The 24,340-nt window shown below is 29.4% G+C and overlaps 1 protein-coding gene across 3 annotated transcripts in view; it reads left to right on the top strand.

The window, feature by feature from the left end:
* Positions 1 to 24,340, top strand: part of jar (Myosin heavy chain 95F jaguar) — a 199,042-nt gene that overhangs the window by 71,477 nt on the left and 103,225 nt on the right. For all 3 annotated transcript variants that reach the window (XM_067046735.1, XM_067046736.1, XM_067046734.1), the window contains exon 2: positions 4,171 to 4,224. The gene's annotated coding sequence lies outside the window, so the exon portion shown is untranslated. The remainder of the gene's footprint in view (positions 1 to 4,170; positions 4,225 to 24,340) is intronic.

The raw sequence follows: 24,340 nt of genomic DNA, 5'->3' as shown, positions 1-24,340 counted from the left end.
GAAATCCTTCCCGCCCGGACCTGCCCCACTAAGATCCCCTGCGAGCGACGGTCCTATACGGGAAGAGGAGACTTTATTATTATAGATTAAGTAAAATCCAGCAAAATTAAAAAAAGCGCCTGAAATTGAAAAACGGCGTGAAAGTAACGTTTACTGACTCCAAGGACCCGTTTTCAAATCTGGCTATGGCAGACAAATAAAGGGTTTGTTGCAAACAATAGGTTGTTCCAATTTTTCTAGTTTTTGGGAAACAAAAAAGAGTTTAAAAAAATTCAAATTTTAAGTTTAGGAAAAATATTGCTGTTGCTTACTTTCAATTATTAGGTTTACATATTCGAACAGTGTATATTTCTTCTTGTACCAAACAAAAGCTTTTTTTTTTTTTTTAGTACAAGTTAGTTTTATTACTCCCAACAGCAATAGAAAGGACATACCTCCTTTTTGCAGCAAATCCTTCAATTATTTTCTGTTTCACTGTAGCCGTTTTTTAAAAATAACCTATGTATTTTTTTTCACAAAATTCTAATACAAGTTTGTTTTTTGAATTTTATCATAGATTACAATGTAATTTTCGGAAATTTAATTCATGGAAATTGTATTGTGAAGATTTTGAAATGGAACTTCTTGACGTTTTAATAAAAAAAGAAATGTATAATAAATTATAAATTGATTTCGTGACGCGAGAGAAGAGACGGGAGTGGTGCGGAGGGGGGAGGGCAACTCTAGTCATTTCTTGCAGGAAAACTTTTTTATTGTAATAGGAGAGTAGGAGATTACAGTAGCTCAACGATTCCAATGTTGGGCCGCTTGAGTGAATTGCTTAAAGCATCTTCTCTCCTGTTACAATATAAGAATTTCCCTAGAAGAATTTACTTAGGAAATGGTCGATGTATTCTAATTATTATTATTATTATTATGGACTAATATTTTCTCCCTTAAGCTGATCCCTCTTATAGCTCCTTTTAGCGCATGAGGGATTATACAAATAAAAATTCAAAATTGTATCTTGATACTGAAAAGTGGAAAATATAGCACCAAAAATGGAATAATAACGAGTTTTGGAATATTCGAAATAAATAAATAATAAAAAATTAAAAATCAGAATTGGATATTGTAAATGAGGAAAATGTTAAGTATTTCATCTCTTTGTGATGAGGCAAAATTCAATGTTGTATATTGATACTAAACCGAGTTTGAAAAGGAGGAAAGTAGAAATGATAGCGCCAAAAACCATATTGTCAGGGTAAATAATTATAATTATACATTTGAACTTTTATTGTTGTTAAGATTAACACGTAAGGGGTAGCCATTTTGTTTGTACAGCCATGTTCCCGTCCTAAACATTTTTATATTGGTTACGTACATTTAGTTAAAAGAATTTTTATTTTTAAGGTAAATTTAATCTAAACAATTAATAGATTATCTACGAGATAAATTACTTTTAATATTGATATACTCAACATTAGAGTGTAATGCAAGAGGTGGTACAACAATTGACGCAGTATTTGAAAGACATTTTGAAGACATTTAATCAAATGCTTACATTACTTCTTTTAGTTATCACAAGCCAATCATATCAAGATTTATTAATAATACGAATGATAATGTAAACTATAATTTCACGAAAGAATAGTATAATTAGATAAAACTTTTAATAATTATAATTAAATAAGAAAAGAAAATATATAGACTGCCACAATTTTTTTTCTAGATTACTCAGAAGCTATTTTAGTTAAACTTCTTAAAAAAAAAAATTAATTACTAATGCATCATTCCACGACAATCATGTTCTTGATTTATGATACAAGGTCAACCATCTTTGTTCGAGATATCTGGCTCTTGATAAAAAATCAGCTGTTATTAGATTCCTAGATTGTTATATGGTCACGTCTGGTTTCTTGTATTAGATTGCCAAGAGGGGTATGTCGTTGTATTTTTCGTAAATATTATCTAGTTTTTAGCTAATTAATTTTTAAATTTAACCCTTTCATTACTAATTATGAAGAAATAAAAAAAAAAAATAACATTGAAATATCTTAAGAAGGCTTTAAGGATGGAAAATACTTGATTTCGTTTTTGTGGGTTAGAAAATGGGTTTTTGTCCAAGATTCTTTAACCTGTAGACAATTCGAAGCGTACACCACGACGTATGTGAGCTAAAGGATTAAATTGAGAACTATTTAGTCTTTTGATCAAGTATTTCTTATCACTTAATACATTTTTAAAGCGCATATATTTGGACATCAATACTCCATTACACCTCTCTAAAATCAAAATTCAGACTATATAATTATATTTGAGCTACCTATTTTGGAATATTAAGTTGTTAGTGTCTCTCACATTTATGGGTTAGTTGTGCAACGTTTTTAGTTGTCAATAGATAAGAATTGAAAAAGTGCCTTTATTTAAATATTCTATATTACTTTAAACAACTAATGGTTAAATCCAGCCGCCTGTGAGATTTTCTATGGATTATTGATCAGAAATGATAATGTTACAGTTTTAATTTAGTAATTATTTCAATTAAAACTCTGCTAAAAATTGTTGGTAGCTTACACATTACATAAAAAAAAAATTATTATAACATATACAGTTTAAAATATCAATTACACTTTTTTTCTGTCCGTTTGCATTCGACAAAAATATAAGAAAAAATCTAAATTTATATTTAAACTTCTCAATGATAAACTTCTCAATATGAGTCCATTTGTACCTTGTGGTTGCACGTAAATTACATTGTAAAAATTTTTAATTATTATTGCAGTTTGCCAAAATTTTTACCATTAGAGAGTACAAAAAACAAAATTAATATCTGATTTAAAAAAATGGCAAACTTTACTGATAGTTCCAGCTTACATTATATAAATTTAAGGTCAAAATCAAAATAAGGTTTTTGAATTTCTGGAAATCCTAAAAAATCATATAGAAAAATTATTTAGGCGAATGTATATTGACAGAAAAAAAGTGTAATTGATATGTTATAATAAATTATTTTTTGTGTATGAAATGTACATTGAAATGCACAAAATGTTACAAACAGAGTAGGTAATTTATGTTCAACCACAAGGTATAAAAGGACTCGTTTTTGAGTTTAATTAAATGTAACATTTTTCCTCATATTTTGTTATAAATTAATGACGGGTTTATCAACTGATCATATTGTGAAATTTTACGAAATCCAATTTTTTTTGTTTTAAAAATCACATTGAAAAAATTATAGAAGATAAAATTCAATTCCTGACACAATATTAAAATATATTTTAAAAATTGATAATATAAAAAAAAATGCTTCGGTTAAATGTGAATCAGGACTAGAATTGATCATCGCTTTTGTATTTTTTTTTTTACTTTTTGTTTATTGTTTGTGGTTTTATATTTATTTTATTAATAACAAACTCGAAATTTATAAACTATTCGTATACTATATATTCTATGACCAAAGTATTAGCAATACTTGCATTTGGAATTTTTGACATAAAATAATAAGGTGTACGTAAATGCTTAATTTTAACTGAATTGGTATCCAACTTTCAACTGAGCTAATTCAATCTATATTGTGCATACTCATTTAGCGAAACATTGTTGGGTCAGTTAATATTTATTTAAGTATAATTATAATGATGAAAAGTTGATCGTGGAAATTATGTGTATGAAGAGGGTTGGAGAGTGCGGTCAGAATATAACACAAATAACTAGAAATAACTTACATAATAGTGCCAACGTTTCGGCCAGAATTTTTAGCCTTCATCAGGGAATGATATAAAGTAAATAATTGTTTTTTTTTTGTTTATTTATTGATATTTACAACTGTATAAAAAATACAACAAGTAAATTTGATCATAATGACATAATGATATGAAACAGGATGTAGAGAAACTACCTAGTAGAACTCTAAAAACAGTTTACAATATAAGGTCACGAGGCCATCTTCTTTTCAGGCGCCTCGGAGGATTGCCAAGAATGGAAGAGGAAGCAAGCTTAGAAACTAGTGGGTTTGGGTTTAAATAATTGTATAGAATGAAATTAATAAAAATAAAGTGATGAAAGGAGTGGAAAATAAAATGTATATATAGGTAATAGATTAATAATTAAAAATCAGGATTGTAAAAAAAAAAATGTATTATGTTAATTTTCTTATTACTAATACACTAATTTTTTTTTCATTTACAGTGATTCCTTGAATTGAGCAACTCGTACATCAGACTGACTACAATTTGACATAAGGTAAATTTCAATTTTTTTGTAATTATATATTATTTAGTTCAACAGTTCAGATATAAATAATATTCATGTTAGAGTGATATTCTCAAGACACTTTGTTAAGGGAACACGTATAAATGCTCAAGAGGAAAGGAAGCCTGTGTAGAACCCTGTCATCTCAGATTGCCCTGAAACAATATATTTTAAAGTCATAACAAAATGTATTGAACAGTGTTATTTTTATTTTATGATTGTCTCAGCAAGGTTTTTAGTTTAATTAAAAATTTTACGTGCATTATTTCGTATAATTAATATTAATATGTTGTATAGAATTATTATAGTATCCAAGTTTACATCTGAATGAACCACATGGTTTACACGGACCATGATTTTTATTCACAGTTGAAAAAAAACTATATAATTATAATATTCAGATTTTTAATATATTCTGAATAGATAATATCAGTTTGTAATATAAAATATGTCTTTTGTAACTATGGAAACTACAACCAACACAATAGGCGTTCATTAGCATTGGGGGATGAGTCATGTATGAATGGACTGCGTGTTTTTTTCTTTCGCTCCGGTTACCACCCCTTATCTAATTTATGCACATACAAAAGGATTAAATCATTACAAAAATTAAAATATAAGAAGATGGTCAGGGTTGCTGTAAAAAACAAAACAAATAGTTTGAAACTATTTTAATGTCGGATGTTTCATACCACTTTATAGGTCTTCATCAGGGCTAATAAGATAAAAAAAGAAAAGAAAACTAAGAATATTACAACAATAAGGTAATTTAAGCTAGGATAAATATTATGCAAAAATAAAGTGATAAGAAATTACATATAAATAAAAGGAAGTAAGACATAAAATAGTATCAGTATAAAATAAACTTGAATAAACAAGAATAAAAAATAAGTAACAATGGCTAGAGTAAATTTTACTTGCCATTGTTACTTATTTCTTAAAGAATATATTTAATATTCTCAGTTTTCTTTGTATCTTTTTTTTTTGTACAAACATTTTTTTTGTATCTTTTAGCCCTGATGAAGCCCTGCAAAATAGGGCGAAACGTCGGACATTAAAATAGTTTTAAACTATTAAATCTTCTTATATTTAAATCTTTACAGTCAACATAACATTACAAAAATTATTCTAATTTCAGTTAGCAGTTTTCTAAAATCCATAGAAAAATAAATTTTAAAAATTTAAGTTAAGTTGAATTGATTAGAGTTAATTGGAAAAATAAATTTTTAATCTCTTTGGCAAGGCTTTTATACTATGACGTAAATTTACATTGTTAAGTGAAACAAGTATTTAGTGTTGTTTAGTTAATTCGAAGTCAATTTGGATGCGTGTATACAGTTAAACGTTTAATATTTAGTTAAAAATTTAGCGTTTAGTTAGCAAATACAATAGAATTAATCCTAATAGTAGTGCACACCTATTTCACCTAGACCTAAAGTTGCCACTAATCCGTTGTCCCTGAGTGTATCTCTATACAATGGATTTGTGATGAAATAATTTTTGTGCAAAAAAATGTTTGTTAATTCTTTAAAAGTGCTAAGTTAATTTCTTCTACTTATCTATTTTTACTTTTTGCTTACCGATAGGTTGAATTTTACAATCTTGCAAAATTTCGGATTCCAGTTTTTGCCGGATATATACGTGTCAACGGTCTCGATGCAAGTGTGTGAACAGCCTTTCATAAAAACGAAAAGTCGTACTAAACTGAAATTAAATATTTAGACCATCGTTTGGTGTAAATCGATTTTTCACTTTCCAATTTTCTTAAAAACTGCTCCAAATATTTTGATTAAACTCGATATCAACGTAAAATTAGGTGGTATTTTTTTAAGTATCAGAGAGTTATTGTCCTTACTAAAATAGTTAAACAGGAGTTAAATGACGAATTTTGAAAAAATCACCCACTGAAGTACCTCCAATTTTATTTATTTCAAATAAATAACCATTTCTCATTGTTAGCAATTATAAACAATAGATAAATACAAACTATTAATGAATTTAAGGTATAATTAATGGAGTAAAAAGGAAAATAAAGACAACAATTCGAATCGGAAAAAGCCGGGACTGTCCGATCTCTTCCGATCCCATTTATATGTTCACGGCTTCGTTCTCTTTTGCTGAACTCTTTTATACTTGTCAATAATACAGTATTTATATAGCTGATATTCGTTATTTCCAAATTGAGGAACCCTGAAATACAAGTTTTCAGAGTATATGAAAATTTTGTGGTGACTGCACCAAATTAAATTTGATATTTAAAGATAATAAAATATAAAAAAACATTATTTATTATTTCTGGTTCAGTACAACACAAATGATGTAAACATAAATGAATTATTAAAAAAATGTACAATAAAATGTAAAAACTATATAAGAATAATAAAAGATTATAGACTTAATTCTTACGTGATAGAATTTTAAGGTTTTCGAAATCGAAAAGGATTGTACTAATTTCAGTCTTACATATCGATTAAGTATTTCAAATGCCTCTTTGAACTTCTATTATTAATAAACTACTCATTCATTTTATTTTATGATTTAACATAAACTGTGATAATTTATTATTTATTAATATAAATTATTAATTAAATAATAAGTACTTGGTCCGAATGTATTATAGTTTTTTTTTTATGATTATGACAGGATTTTACACGGTGATTTGACTTGATAAGCTCTTATTTAATGGAAATGGTTTCATGAATAATTCTGTACTCAAATTCCGAAGTATTTATTCAGTTGGTGACAAAGCTTCTCTTTTATTCAGTTTATGTAAATGTTTATAGCATTTTTTGTTGGAATATGCATTTTTATAAAAATAGTTGAAAGTTGTGAGAGAGTTGTCAGTTGTCAGATGTCAGAAGACATTTAATCGGTCTGATACGAATCGTGAATATATATTAATATATGTTGCATATATTAAATAATAGTAAATATATATTGCATGAGTTTAATACATTTAGAATCACTATTCATCTATATAAACTATCTACTTTTAAATATGATAAATATTTACAAAATTCATATTAATAATCTGTAAATATAATATAAATAAAATATTGATAATATATCTGACTTAGCCTGTTTATAATTATTTACTTCAGTTACTGTCTTCCAATTCAATATATAACATAACCTGCTGGATCTCTCAAGGCAGAATATTTAGTCCTTTTCTATGTTCCTTGTACACAAGAGCCTTCAACACTTCACTACCATGTTCAATCTTATACTTATACGGCCTAAACTTAAGCGACCTAGAGACTTCTCATGTCTTGAAATTGGTTTAATTTTAAATTTCCGAAATTCTACATTTTTACATAAATATTTTATAAAAAATGATTAAAAGAAAATTTTCCCTACCCACATCTTACCTTTAAAAAATTTCCCAATAACGAGTGTTTATTATAGAGAGAAATAGTGTTTATTATATTTCTTTCTTGGGTTAGTATCTGATTATTTTTTAATAGACAGGACAATACCTTATATTACGGCTTTGTATAATTGTATACGTTATAATAATATACAAAAGTATGTATATTGTAATATAGAACAGTATATTCATTTATTCCCTATTATTTGTAGTCTTGACCCAAATTTTTGGAATTCAATTTTAGCAATTCATTGCTGAAATGTGCAATATGTGAGTAAGGTCTTGTGATTCCTTGTTCGCCGGTTGGGAGAGAGTCCAAGTCTCGACCACAATTGCGGTTTTGCCCGGAGATAGCTTGCACAGTTGGGTCTGATCTAGCTTCCAGTAGGTGCAACATTCCTTCCACTGACCGCACCCATAGATTTTTCGGAAATAGATTGTAATTATTTAATTATATTTGTTAATTAGTGCATAAACAGATGGCTGCGTATGAGATTTATTTATTTCCACATTCCCTGCTTTGTAAGCATGTAGCAGTTCAATGTTACACATGTATCCATAGCATCGAACTACTGCTAATAAAACAATTTATAACTTTTACAATAAATTTATAATTACCGCTTGAAGGTTCATTCTTCTTTGAAGTTCCAGTGTCTTCCTTCTGCAGGCATCGTGCAGTTATCCAATTTCAGGCGCATTTAAAATATTGCTCAATTAAAATATCTTATAAGTCTCCTCTACCCGTTTTAAGAAAATATTTCAAAAGTGATATAGGACCGTCGCTTCCTGGGGGTCTTGGTGGGGCGTGTTCGGTCGGGAAGGATTGCCTTTTTTGTGAATTATGATCTCTTTTGAGACCAACCTACTCCCTATAATTCAGTATTTTCGCTGTAATATATATTTAGCCTCCGAATGAAAAATTAATTTTTTTTAACGCTTTGAAACAGCCGCCATTTTGTTTCCCCTCAACTAGACTTGGCAAATTCATCAATTTTGACTTATAATTATACGTAGTTTCATTAAATTAATAAAAAATTGGGTTGGAATAACTCACTTTTTTCCACTGGGCTCTTCTTCTATCAAATAAAATTTTGGATATAACTCCTTCAACTATTAATATATTTTAAAATTTCCTTGCAACATTTTATTTTTTTTATTTAGTTTTTATAGTTTTCATAATTGGAAAATCATTGAATACAAATAGCACTTCAACTATGGACAAAATTTTCGGTGTTTAATCGGATATTTTAGTTTTATTTATGTTTGCTAAAATATAGATAATATTAAGCGAGTTTAATCTTATTGAAAGAAGATTATATAAGCTTTTAATTGTTTAATATTATAAATTAAAAAATAAACTGATTGATGCTGGAGTTGACTGTCTTATTTATTTGGCTTTTTACTGAAATATTTTGCTCATTTTGATTCTTTACTGCAGTTTTTTTTTTTTATTGCACGAAAATCCGATCTCTAGACGTAATCCATCGTTGATTTTAGTCAAACTGGTTTTATATTTAATGTGTAATTTGTTTTACTTGTTGAAAATGCTGTCAAATTATATTAAATTATGTATATATAAAAAAAAAATTAAATTATTTATGTCACTAATTAAACTTGTTTGTTTTTTTACCCCTTAGACTGGTAACTGTCTGTCAAATCGATCTTGCGAAAACCGGTCCCTCGTCCTTCATTTTTAATGTGCTCTACAACGTGCAATTAGTCGAGGTTATTGAGTTCGGTTTTCTCAGAAGTATTCTGACTAAAAAAGAAAATATTTACACAGAATTGTCCGCCTTCGAAAAGGGACATAATTTTTTATAGTTATGCTTTTATTATTGCTATTTAACAACTATTATTCGTTCATTTGGTGTCCTTAACCACTTACATATCATGTATTAATTATCTCGTTGATTTTTTAAAAAATGAAATTATAAATCCACTTTACTTGAGAAATATAAAAAAATTTTATTGAATAACTTTAAACATTTTTTTATCCATGATTAGAATTGTCAATTGCAATCGGAACTTTTATTTAAATTTAACTAGCTCGATTAGGACTTACCGGAAATCCAAAACGTATGCAAATACTTGGTAAACACAGGAAGTAACAAACGTCGGTGGTCACACGCTTGTGGGTTATTTAGACTTTTGTAGGCTACTAAAATTATCAAAATGAACTCAATAAAGATAGGAGAAATTTAAGGAAACGTATCAAAGTATTGGTATGTGTTAAAAATTCATATAAATGGTCCTACATAACTTATAAATTTAACCTTTGTTCTTAAATTTTTATCCGAAGCTTTAAGAATTTAAATTTAATTACCTAGACTTTTGTCTTTATAAATGTATATTAGTGCTATGTTGAAAAAATGAATGTTAAAAAATGAACCAGTAAAATCAACACGATTGGAAACAATGTAGTTATACCAAATCGATAGGATTTTAAAATATATAATACTTAACTAGAGCTAATTATTAAATCCGAAAGTTTGAGAAATTCTTCTGTTCATTAAAACTCGATGATCACAAATATTTATCTCTTGGCAGTTCTAAAATGGCTAACTTAACGCAAACGAGTAAACGCAGTACAGGAGCCCTTTGGTTTGTGCCTAAAAGCAACACAACAACGGCCACATATTCAGGCCATCTCGTTCCAAACAATACAAATAACTTATCCACACGCTGGTACATGCGTGAATTGTCAAACGTGTAGAGGCACCTTTAAATAGGAATTGTTCTATGAACTAAAAAAATATTTCAAAAAGCCTATTTAGAAAAAAAAGTAGATAGAATGATTGGAGTATTTGTGATCTTTAGTTTAACACGTTAAAGCGTGTTAAATGGAAAAACTCATGTTAAATGGAGAAATTTTCCTTCTTTTAGCATGTTATAACGATGTAACATAGCTGAGAGTCTGTTGCTAGGTCTGTTAAATGGAGAATGAAGTCATGCAACAGACCAGCTCAGTTTGTCACCGTTTTGTGTTATGTGTTAGGTTACTTTCTCGTAGTTTGTGTTTTGATTGTGTTAGTATTGTTTTGGATGTTTTTAGAACTAATACAGCAATGGATGATAATAATAATGTGCAGTTGTCAATTAGCTCATCTTGATTCTCTTCGTCATTAGTTTGAAGATCAACAAGGCATTCAGAAGCCAAACATCCCCTTTTCAATTTGTAATAAATTACTTTAATAAAATCTTAAAAGTAAACAATAATATGAAGTTTTGTAAGGAAAGGTTAAAGAACTTGTGATGGCATGATTAACGTCTTCAGCGGCAATAGTTGACGTTTGGAAAGATAGTGTTTCAAATGGGTCAATTAATTATGAAGAACTTGTGTTGTTATCTAAAAAACTGAACGTTATGTATGACGTATAATAATTATGAATGTTTTGTTATATATGTCAAGTGTAAATATTATTGTATTGACAAATAAAGAACGTAACTAAAGAGGCATCTTTATTGTTACACAGGAACACGCACTAAAAACTAATTGCTCAAAAATCCGCTAGGAGCTCTAATGCATTTTACATGACTTTAAATAGGGCTGCTCACAACCCTATACTTTGACCATTTAACATGGTAAACCATTTTACATTTAACACTTTTAATAGTCCTAATGCCAATACTATATTGAAATAATTCGGATCGACTGACGTAGATAAATATTTTTGATAATAACTGGATACAATATTTTTTATTTATAGGAAAATTCGTTCTAAAGAAAGCTGACAAAGAATCGGGCTTTTGCCTTTAATTGAAAATTTATTTAGCTAGCTTTACTGGATGTACCTTTTGGTTTTTGTGATTTTATTTTCATGTAAACTTATGTAACAAAATCAAAAGTATCTTAATCCACACACGTTTAAAAACTCTATTGATCTCTAATAACCTTTGAAATCCTTGCAATACAAGAAAAAAAAATTAATTTCATAGCTACCCCAGTCAGAGTTCACCCGACATTCCTCTGCCTGTGTATAGATGATGTAATACTTTCGATCCCGTTTGGTTTCCTGATGATAATGGTGGAATATCTCTAGGGTATTATGAATATAACGTTATTAATTATTATAAAGAGTTAATTGTTATTTATTGCTAAGATGTGATTAACCGTTGATGTAGAATACATACCGTTGCGCTATTGGTCGCAGCCCGGCCTTCACCTCTCACGCCTATAACGCGGATAATTGGCCACTGACTCCCACGGGCAGGCTGCATTTCCGTCCAAACAATATATTACTATTCTTGTCATCGCTTTCCCTGCAATCTTTCCATCATTGGGTAATTTTTCTTGAGATTTCTGGAATATTGGCAGTACAATAGAATTCTATTTATTCATGTAGGAATCGAGACAGCTCATATTAAACTGAAAGCCGGTTATTTCGGACTTTACACAACTATTTTCATACATTGGTAATCGAGATCTGAGAGAACATTCAAACCATATTTACTAACATATTAATTAAATGATGACAAAATAATAAATGGAAAAAAAAAAAAATTTAACTTACAATAAAATAACTTTTTACAATCTTTTTTATAATCATTTTGCTTCATTTTTTAAAAATTATTTTAATGGAAACTATATATAATTAGTAGTCGAAATTGATGAGTCTGTCAAGTATAGGTAGAAGAATAAAAATGGCGGCTCTTTCAAAAAGTTAAAAACATTTTTCATTCAGAACTCCATATCTTTAAAACTACCAACAAAACTAGAAAACTCAAGAGAATATCATTTAGAGTTATATAATTTCGTATTTTGCTAAAATATGAGCCGTAATAGAGCTATTTACGTTCAATAGTTTCTGAGATATAGGCTTTTAAAAAAGAAGATTTCATAAGAATTGCACTAAAAATCAGTAGTTAGTGAATTTATTTTGAGAAATATATATCTCAAAAACCATTCGACGTACAGATGTATATAAACACTTAAATCAAAGCCAGTTTAATGTACTATAAAGTTGTTTATGATGTTAATCTTCGTGGGAGTATTAATTTCTATGATATTCAACAAAATGAATTAACAAAATATTGATTTCTAGGTGTTCGGACATTTTTATTTATTAAAAACTATATCTCAGGTATATTACTATACACATAATACTATATGACGTTTGCCATAACTCAAATTAAAGTTAGTTAAATGTATTTTAATGTAGTTTATGTTCGTAGTAGTAATGGTTTTTACGATATTTGAAAACATTTTATTCGAACAACTCAAAACTAACTATTTGTGAATTTATTTTGTCAAATGACATAAACGACTTTATAGTACACTAAACTAGCTTTGATTTGAGTGCTAATAGAGATCTGTACGTCACATAGTTCCTAAGATATAGATTTCTCAAAATAAATTACATACATAGTTTTCATTAAAGTAATCAAAAATTGGGGTGAGGTAACTGCCTTTTTTCTTCCCGGCTCTTGTACTATGATATTTTGCACGAGGATTTGATCAATAGTCGAATGGTTTTCAGCATGTTAATTAGTATTGTACGTGCTCTAATTGTTTGTTAATTGGCATTTGTACGTCGAGTGGTTTTTGAGATATAAATTTCTCAAAATGAATTAACTAACTACTAATTTTTCAGTGCATTCTTTATGAAATGTGCAATTTAAAAAGCTATATCTCGAGAACTATTGAACTCAAATAGCTCTATTATGTCTCATATTTTAGAAAATTTGCTCTGTTTTAAAAGATGTTCTCTTAGACTTTCTGGTGTTTTGGTAGTTATAAAGATATAGAGCTCTGAATGAATTTTTTTTTTTTTTTACGTTTTGAAACAGCCGTCATTTTTTATTCCCTCTACCTATACTTGGGAGACTCATCAATTTTGACTAGTAACTATGCACAGTTTTCATTAAAGTAATCTGCCTTTGTTATCTTCTTGGATTCTTGTACTTTATAAGTACAATTATACTTGTATTCTATAAGCAAGACATCGTAAGATCTCGACGCTTTTCTGTCAATCGCTTCACTGGTTATAAATTATTTACCGTAAAAATAGAATTAGTTATTATTATGGTTCCCTCATTAAAGTATTCATTTAGAATTGATTTTTTCTATAGTTTAAAATACTTTATTTACTATTTAGTATTTAAATTATAATTTAAGTAAATTTTGTGCAATCGTTTTGAATGAGATTTTGTGTGGCTTCAATAAGTATGTCTTTTTAAATCACATTTTTAAGCATTTTTTTTAATACCAATTCATATGAAATTTATATAAATCCTGATAGACAAAAATTATATTCAAGTCTAAATTTCTCCTTTGAAAAGATCCAGCTCTATAGAGAAGGCGTATCTTTAATGGCAAGCGTTGAAAGAGACAGTAAACTTTTTTAGAAAGTTCTAGGTTCTCAATGCCGAGGAAAGAAGCGGGGAGTATTGGTTATAGCTGGCTACAAAATGTTTTACATCTTAAGGTTATTTTAACATTACGGTTTTGCTATTTTCACTACAGTTGTTAACAATTGGTATTGTATTTGTTTTAATGTGAGCATTTATTAAATCTTAAGCATTAAGTCTTCTGTATCCGAAGTACCCAGATCTCAGCAGCACTCCAGTGTCTTACCGTTCAAAGAGGGAATAGTACAAGAGCCGGGAAGAAAAAAAAACAGTTATCTCACCCTAATTTTTGATTACTTTAATGAAAACTAGGTATAATTACTAGTCAAAACTGATGAGTCTGCTAAGTATAGGAAGGGGGAATAAAAGATGGTGGCTGTTTCAAAACCTTAAAAAAACATTAATTTTTCATTCGGAGCTCTACATCTTAAAAACTACCAACAAGACTAGAAAATCTAAGAGAAGATTATTTAAAGAAGAGTAAATTTTCTGAAATATTAGCCCTAAAAGAGCTATTTACATCCAATAGTTCTCGAGATATAGCTTTTTAAAAAGCAAAATTTCTTAAAAATCTACTGAAAGATTAGTAGTTAGTTAATTTATTTTGAGAAATCTATATCTCAGGAACTATGTGACGTACTACGTCTATTAGCACTCAAATTAAAGCTCGTTTAATGGACTATAAAGAAGTTTATGACCTTTACCTTCGTAGGAATAGTAGTTTTCATGATATTTGCTAAAATAAATTGATTTATAGTTGTTCGGACTATGTTTGATTTATGAAAAACTTCATTTCAGAAACCATTGGACGTATAGATGTCTGCCAACGCTCAAATTAAAGCTCGTTAAATTTACTACAAAATAATTAATTATTTTTGTCTGTGTTGGAGTAGCAGTTTTTATGATATTTGTTTGACAAAGTAAACTCACAAAATGTTAATTTCTAGTTGTTCGTATAAAACGGTGGATTTTTGAAAAAATATATCTCTAAATCCATAAGACGCACATATGTCTGCCAACACTCAAAATAAAGGAAATTTAACTTACTATAAAGTAGTTTATGACACTCATCTTCGTAGAGGTAGTAGTTTTTATGATATTCACATATGAATATAAATTTGGCAAATGAAAATTTGTCCGAACAACATTAAATCAATTTATTTTAGCGAATTTCATGTAAACTATTAGTCCTGCGAAGATAAACATCATAAACTACTTTATAGCTCATTAAACTAGCTTTAATTTGAGTGCTAATAGACATCTATACGTCAAATATTTTTTGAGATTTAGATTTTTCAAAATAAATTCACTAACTACTGATCTTTCAGTACGTCCCAAAAAGCTGTTTAACGTAAATAACTCTATTAGGGCTCATATTTTAGCAGATTTACTCTTCTTTAAATGACGTTCTCTTATGTTGTTCCTACTTTTTAAGATATAGAGCTCCGAATGAAAAATTAGTTTTTTTTTATCGCTTTGAAACAGCCACCATTTTTTATTTCCCCTACCTATACTTGGAAGACTCATCAGTTTTGACTATTAATTATACATAGCTTTCATTAAAGTAATCAAAAATTGGGGTGAGATAACTGCCTTTCCTCTTGGGCTCTTGTACTAGAAGAAGGGATGCGGAAGTACACTCATGGGTTCAACTGAAAGACTGCTTTGATTCTAGTCCCCCTATACTTATTCATACCTGACATGGCTCTCTGTCATACCGTTACTTTATATGTGTATATAATTGCTTATACAATCTGGTTAAGACTAGCAATGAATTGGTCACATAGAAATAATGTAGCTTTTCAATTTTCTGAGAAAATAATATTTAACTTCACCACAGTTATTCGTTAAAATTATACGGCGACCACAAAAGTTCTCATACTTTCATATTAATTGTATTTAGGTAACGATCACAATAAAGAGTTATTTCCACACAATAGTACAATTTATTTTATATTGTTCTCATAGTATTTTTCTAATTTATTTTTATTACTTTATTATTACTATTTTTCTTAATAAAATTAAACCTTACTGAATTTTCGTTATTGTACTATAATTTGACTTCAGTAGATTTCTATTTGAATACATATATATTTTATTTTAAGATCTGAAATAACTTATATTATTATTCTCTCTCTCCTTTCCCCACTCACTCCGATCACTATTTAATTTAGGCGAAATTATGTTTCAGATTTCCCAGAAATTATTAAAGATTTAGTAAAAATCTCGTAATTTTAGAAATCAAACTGACAATTTTTCCATTATACTTTAAACTCCTCTCGTCTTCTCTACAATATGAAAAAATAGGTCTCATTGAGGTTTGGGAGAGGTTAAAGGTTTAAATGAATCCACTACGAAAATTAATCTTCTAGATGGAATTTATTATTTTTTTTTTTTGTTGGCTTTCATCACCAAATCAAAATCCCTATACAAGTCATTACAGTGGAATTTAGTGAGAGGTGCATCCAATAATTATGATAATTAGATAGATACAAAACAAAAAATGTAATTGTTTATAAGGGCACTATATTTTATTTAACTTCATAATGTTTTGCAGTTAAGAACAATGAAGACAAGAATCCTCTTTTTCATCTAGAATCCTAACCAAGATTGACGGTGCCTGTCGAGGAAAATTGTCTAAAAATGTTTTTATAAATTTGATAATATTTTGCGGAGTCAAGTGGCATTTATACTTCAACACCATAGGCTTAGCATTCCTTATTATGAGTGAAATAATATCAAATTATTCCAAAATTAAAATTTCCATCTCCTCCTTTGAATTCAACAATGACTGCAATCCATTATGCTCATTGGGTATAATGTTTCATGTTATTCCTCAGTACATTATTGAACTCTGCAAGCAAGTATATACTACAGAAGACAATTATTCGGCCAGTTGCTATGTATGCGTGCGAGACATGGATCCGTAAGAAGGCATCTGCAGAACGAATAGATCTATTCCAAAAGAAAATCATAAGACGGACAATAGAGCATAAACTGGAGGAAGGAGTTCCCAGCCTTAGAACAAACTAGGAAGTCTACTTAATGTACGGCGATTTAAGTATCCTCCAGTTCGCTTTAGTTCAGTGTGAAATGGTTAGGACCGTGAGAATAGATTTTTTTTTTTTTTATTGTTTATTTATTGTAATTTACAACTGTACAAAATAATACAATAGGTAAATATGTAGTATGTTTCATATACACTTGAAAATCTTGGGAAGGAACCACCCATTGGTGGTACTTCAAACATTAATTTAAACTAGAAGGTCCCGTGGCCATCTTCTTTTCAGACGCCTCGGAGGATTATCAGGGATTGTTAAGGATGAAAGATTAAGAATTAATGGGTTAGGATGGTTAAGGAGTTTGGAATAAAAAGACGCATATCTGTTTTGGGTCAAATCTGCAACGAATGGGATGTTAAGGTCTTTATGAATGAGTTTATTTGTGACGTAATAAGGAGCATCAACGATTTTACGTAGGATTTTGGATTGTAACGATTGGATGCGGGAAGAATTTGATGGTTTGGTGGAGCCCCAGAGCTCAATTCCAAAAAGTAAATTTAAAAAATTTAAGTTAAGTTGACTTGATTAGAGTTAATTGGAAAAATAAATTTTTAATCTCATTGGCAAGGCTTTTATACTATGACGTAAATTTACATTGTTAAGTGACACAAGTATTTAGTGTTGCTTAGTTAATCCGAAGTCAATTTGGACGCGTATATACAGTTAAACGTTTAATATTTAGTTAACGATTTAGCGTTTAGTTAGCAAATACAATAGAATTAATCCTAATAGTATTGCACACGCATTTCCCCTAGACCTAAAGTTGCCACTGATCCGTTGTGCCTAAGTGTATCTCTATAAAATGGATTTGTGATGAAATAATTTTTTTGCTAAAAAATGGTTGTTAATTCTTTAAAAGTGCTAAGTTAATTTCTTCTACTTATCTATTTTTACTTTTGCTTACCGATACGTTGAATTTTACAATCTTGGAAAATTTCGGATTCCAGCTTTTGCCGGAAATATATGTTTTAACGGTCTCGGTGCAAGTGTGTGAACAGCCTTTCTTAAAAACGAAAAGTCGCACTAAACTGAAATTAAATATTTAGGCCATCGTTTGGTGTAAATCGATTTTTCACTTTCCAATTTTATTAAAAACTGGGCCCCAAATATTTTGATTAAACTCGATATCAACGTAAAATTAGGTGGTATTTTTTTAAGTATCCGAGAGTTATTGTCCTTACTAAAATAGTTAAACAGGAGTTAAATGACGAATTTTGAAAAAATCACCCACTGAAGTTCCTCCAATTTTATTTATTTCAAATAAATAACCATTTCTCATTGTTAGCAATTATAAACAATATGGATGCGGGAAGAATTTGATGGTTTGGTGGAGCCCCAGAGCTCAATTTCATATGTCCAAATTGGTCTGATTATTGTAGTGTATACTAATTTTTTGTAGTGAATGGGAAGTTTAGAGCGTTTGTGAAGTAAGTGTTGTAGCAATCGGAATCTACGAGCAGTTTCTTGTCGTTTCAGTCTTGTGTGTGGATGCCAAGTAAGTCTCATGTCAAGATGGAGTCCTATGTATCGAATCTGTTCAACAGGCGTTAGTGGTGTATCTAGAAAGGATACTGTAGGACAGGCGGGCAGAGGTTTACGACGGAGAGTAAAGGTGATCTGGTGGGATCTGAGAATAGATGAAGCGAAGACGAAGAGAAGGTTCTATAATGGAAAGCAGGTGCTCTAGCTATAGTGGAAGACTGAAGAAAAGATGGATGGATAATGTAAAAAAAAAAAAAAAAAAATTAAGAAAGAGCTGTATCCTTCAGGTGCACAGCCAGCAGGGATGATTAGTCTAAGGAAATTGAGCAGGACAAGGAAGTACGTCTGTTGAGCAAATAATTAGGAAGATAAATATTATAGTAATATATTATAATTATAACAAATGAAAACATATTAAGACTTTAAAACATAATATAAAATTATCCATATGGGATAAAATTAAGATAGTCCCGTATATATTATTTTGTTTGTCATCATACTTAACAACGAGTTGCTGGCCTACCTTCTACGCCATGACCCTTGATGAAGACCTGAACCTCAGGTCGAAACGTCGGCATAAAATAAATAAATATGGTTTTGTTTATTTATGTTGTTCTTTGCTGACCGCATCCAACAAACAACAAACTTCTCCAATCATTAACAATATTTGTATTTTGCTCTCATTTAGTCCTAATGAAACCCCGCATATTGGAATGAAGCGTTGGTTACTAATAAATAGTTTCCTTCTTCGAGTTCGAGCCTTTCTTGAAAGCTACCCGGACCATCTTCCTACTATCAAATGTATACGGTCTACTGATAATCTTACAAAGTATATTTTATAATCGTCTGCCCTTCTTGAAGATAATTTTACATACTCTTTGTTGTCTCTACAGCTGAGAGAGTGGTGAGGCGACACTGTCCCACACAGCCTGCTATATCTTTATATCTGAGAGTGCGGTATACAATAGATATAGACAGCATTGGATGTGTAACAGGCAGAGGTACCTTTGTTCGAGGTAGGCATGGATAATTGTCCTGTGGGGCCTCTCTATTGTTCTCTCTATGGCCGTGTTCTGTTGTCAGCTCCGGGCTGGTGGTTTGTCAACTCAAATAGGAGATAATCTCTGATCATTTTGAAAAAAAATAAATTTTTAGCTTTAATGGATATGTCTTGAGTTAGCTACCCAACATTTAGTAAGCAGTTTATTATAAAATTTGTAATATAGCCCCAATTCAATTAGTTCTGTTACGTTGTAAGCCATTCTGAGTACAAATTTTTAATATATGGTCAAAAGCTAGTTGTTCAACTTTTTTTTTTTTTTTAATATTTTAAATTATTTTAAAATTATACGCTCCTCTGAATTAAAAAAAAAATTTTAAAAACGTCTTCCTGCCAATAACGTCGTTTCTTACTTTTTTGAGGACCCATTCGCTTTCATTAACCCGATTAAGCAGCTTTGAAGGTGAAGTTATACAACAACAAACTACATTTTTACATTTAGTTGTAGTTATACAAACTAATTTTAGTACATTACTTCTATTAATCATAATCCATAAATCCATTGCTAACTGATATTACAATTTCAAAACAGGTAAAATTAAAAAAAATATATATATAAAAATTATATATTTCAAGTATGGTAAAATATTAAGTAATAATATCGTATCAAGTGCACCTTCGACTTAAGGCCAGGCGCTACTTCTGAGGGAACTGTATGTAATTTAATTGAAAAGGAATAGACTTTAATGAAAGAAAAATGATCTGTTGAACACTTTACATGTTTTTTAGAGAGTGGTCAAGAGAAAATATTTCTGAAATCTATTGAATAATTCACATGGTTATAATTGGGGGGAGGGGGCGCATTGAAGATAGCAAATATTGATGAGTTGATTTAATTGTCTGAAGACCGCGTTTCAGTCGGGTAAGAAGGAATATTTGGACTCACTCAGGTGGATGGTAAGGCGGCATGTTCTCTCTTATTATTCTCCTCTCTCCTTCTGGCTCCCGACTCTAGCCAGGGAACCACTTGCTGAAGTCTACGCGTGCATCATGATTTTGAATTCAAGGGACGGAAAAAAAAATTTTGTCTCTGAATCTTAGATAAATAATGTCTCTCTTCTCTCTCGTCAGCTTCACACCACACCAATCGCTGGAGACTATTTTTTTTTTAAACCACTAGGGGCGCTAATGATTGTTATAGTATAGGAGCCATATTTTTTTTTTCTTAATTGGACAAATATAATATAACCTAATAGCATTTAACAATTACTAGAATAATTAAATATTTTCCCCAGATAGTGGGTCGAAATGATGGCAATTAAATTAAATAAATGGTTTAAAATTATTTTATTTATATTTATTACCATAACCAATGCTAAGCGAACGGTGTTATAACGTTTGAAATTATTCTTAGGGATCCGCTAATTTCACCCCATTCCTGCAGTTTAATTTGCAAGGACGTTATCTTCAATATCATAAAGACCTATGTTTACAAAGCACTGTTATAAATAGTAAACAATGGTATAATTTTTTTTTTTAAACTACGGAAAGAAAGTTGTAAATCGTTTTACTAAATAGTGTTGTGCAAGGTAGGATCGTAGTTCCGGGAAATGTTTCTTTATTCGATAGCTGCCGTTATCCAATCACCCGGAGCGAAAAAAACTAATCAGTTAATTGGCAAAGAGGGTTTTCTCATTTTCCGCTTCGATGGGGCATCGAAGAACCTTGTAAGGGACATATATTGTTACATCAATCCATACGAAGGAAGCAATTGCGTTGAAATTAAAATTTAAGCATGATCATATTCGTGTATATGATGTCTGAGAAAGATCATAATAGGTGATCAGTTTGATAAACTATCGACATTTTTTTTTTTTAGTTTCCCGCTTATAAATCCTTAATGGTGGATCCTAGCGAAAATGTAATAGTCTTAAATATAATAGTGTTCTTTAAAATATTTTTTTTAATTGTTTCATTATATAACTTTTAAAAAAAAATATTACTACCTAAAAGTCAAAAACTATAATATTTTAAATACGTGTATTTATTATTTTTTTGATGTTACGGGGATACCCTCTCCCCTCTTCAGCATAATATAATTCACTGTTTGTTTTAAAACAGTATATCTACGATTTCTTGGTTCCATTCCTGGTAATAAACAGAGAAAACAATTGATAAAAAAAATACTATTTCAAAATTGTATTATACTTTTTTAATATATTAAAATTATGATCATTTTTTGTTTTCTTTAACATTTTTGAAATGTATTTCTTCCAAACGCAATTGAATAAGATGTAATTTCACTGTTAGAAAACGTTATAATTTTATTTATTGATAATTATTACAATCTGGCACAACGTTGGGCAATAAGTAATAGTGATAAATGATCACATTCATACCAAAATTTACATATTAATAAATAAAATCTCTAAATGTATATAGACATGAAGATAAATAAAATGAACATAATGAAACTATATACATTAAGAAATAAGGACAAAATGCGATAAGTAAAATTGTTAACTAATATAAAAAATTAAAATCTGAACCGCTACCACCCATGAAGGGCTAAGATTGTAGTATTTTGTAAGGAAGTGCTGTTACTAGACCAACGGTTGTGCAAGGAGGTGATTTGGTCAGAATCACGCTCAACCGCCAGATTTTTACTCAAGGGTACTCAATTTATGGGGTTGGATGGACCCCATGTGGGTTCCATAACCCACAGGGTTGACTCACGGTTACAGTATAGCAGAAAACTATTTTCTGCCCTGACGGATTCGAACCCGAGTTCATAGAGTTTGTAGTACTCCCTTTTCAACTAATATAACAATAAAAAAATAAAATAAGTAAAATTGTTTAACTATTAAAATAATGATAAATTAAGCACTAGTACAAAAACAAAAAATGTTAAAGAAAACAAACGTAATATGGTTTTGGCTAGTTCTGGAAATTTGCAGCTCATTTATTATTACTCTGGAGAACTCTGAACCAAACTTTTCTCTTCATTTTTGTTTAGAAATGTATGAATTCAGATCCCTGCATTTTTCTTCTTCAACCCAAAGTGTTTTTCATCGTTAATTTAAATTACTTAGGAAATCCATTTATTTTTTTCATAAATTTTCCATTGGTGCTGGAATGCTATGATATTTGACACTTTTCTGCATCAGCTAAGTAGGACGTATTGTTTCTAATGACATTATATTCCTTTGACACGGTGGAGAAACGGAAAATGAATAGCTATTAGAGGTGACTCAAGAATTCCTATTCATTGGCTTTCATTTTCCTTCGGTAAAGAAAACCTGGGCGCCATTTTGTTTTTTAAAGGAAAGCTTTATTTTAATTTATCCTATAGTAACTTCAAAGAACTTCAATCTTGTAGTTATTCCATTATCTAAGCTGCTTTCTTTTTGAAACCATACATATTTGATAAATATTTAAAATTTTTATCTAAAAGATTTTGTGTCATAGATAAACTAGCAAAAGGTGACAAATTTGACAAAATCATAACATTGCAAGAAAATAATTATAAAATCAAAAACATTCGTGGAGAGCGATCTGGTATTTATAATTTAAGCTGGAATGGAGAGCATGCCAATGAACTTGGTCTTGGAGTTCTCAAAGTCACGGTTTTGGAACCAGTTTGTTCCCGGGCGTTGCACGATTCAGCTGCACTGATTAAGAGTTTATTATATTTTATTTCTTGAAAGTTTCTTAAAAGTATTATGCTTTTGAAATCCAGATATCTTTATTCTTACCATCTTCAGAGAGGGAGAGAAACACTTTATTAAACATGTGTCCAACAGGGTTGCCTCATTCAGAGCGTACTTAACATTACTAAAGAACATTTTTTTTTTCCTATTAATATAAATGGTCACAGTATAAAATAATATAAATAGTCATGTTATATATATATTTTTTTAATTATGTGCTAAAATTATACATGATTTTTTTCCATTATGTTTGTTTAATTTTAAAACTTTCTTTCTTTTGTCCATCGAACATAAAACATATTTATAATCAGAAGTATAACATTATGTAAACATTTTAAATATAGTAAAAAATATACATACATAAAAACCCAGCATGTTGGTCTATAATTATAATCTCTTAAAATTTAAAAAAAAAAAAAACACTAATAAATGCATACAATAAAATAAATTAATACATTAGGCTAAAAGTAATAGTTATAAAAAGATAATAACAATAAGAAAAAGGATCAATAAATATAAAAAGTAATTAATAGTATAAAAATAATAAATATATTAAATGTATTAAAAGAAAAAAAAGTAATAAATATAACATTATCATTCCTTTATAGTTAAGTACATGTACCAGTTTCTTTATGTTACACTTGACTTATTTTTAAAGGAGGGAGATGCAAGAAATCTATTTCGTAGAACATACATCTGCAAATAATTTTAAAAATTATTTATAATTAAACAAAAAATTTGTTTAATAAAAATTATTTTTGAAGTGCTTCAAAACTAGCTCCATCGACACTTCTCTTATCGCATAGATCATAGTAATCTAAAAGAAGATACGGCAAAGATTTAATTAAAAACAGTATAGTATTCTACAAATAATATCTACGTTTCGACCTACCTGATAAGACTTTCTTCTGTCCTAAAATTTACAACAAATATAATCAAATGTTTATTATTGACCGTGTATTCTATGCACAGTCGGAATAAAATTATTCCATTGAAGAGAGACGAATACATTTTATTCATTTATTTGAATTATAAATAATGTTTAAATACCCCACTTATTCCTGTCGAACAGATCCGTTACTTAGGACTACATCTCGACAAACGACTGACATGGAATCCTCATACAAGACTAAAAAGA

This window comes from Halyomorpha halys, unplaced genomic scaffold (genome assembly GCF_000696795.3).
Source record: "Halyomorpha halys isolate HHAL.00 unplaced genomic scaffold, Hhal_1.1 Scaffold164.1, whole genome shotgun sequence".
NCBI classification, from domain to species: domain Eukaryota; kingdom Metazoa; phylum Arthropoda; class Insecta; order Hemiptera; family Pentatomidae; genus Halyomorpha; species Halyomorpha halys.
Note: the sequence above shows the minus strand (reverse complement) of the source record. Positions and strands in the feature narration are given on the sequence as shown.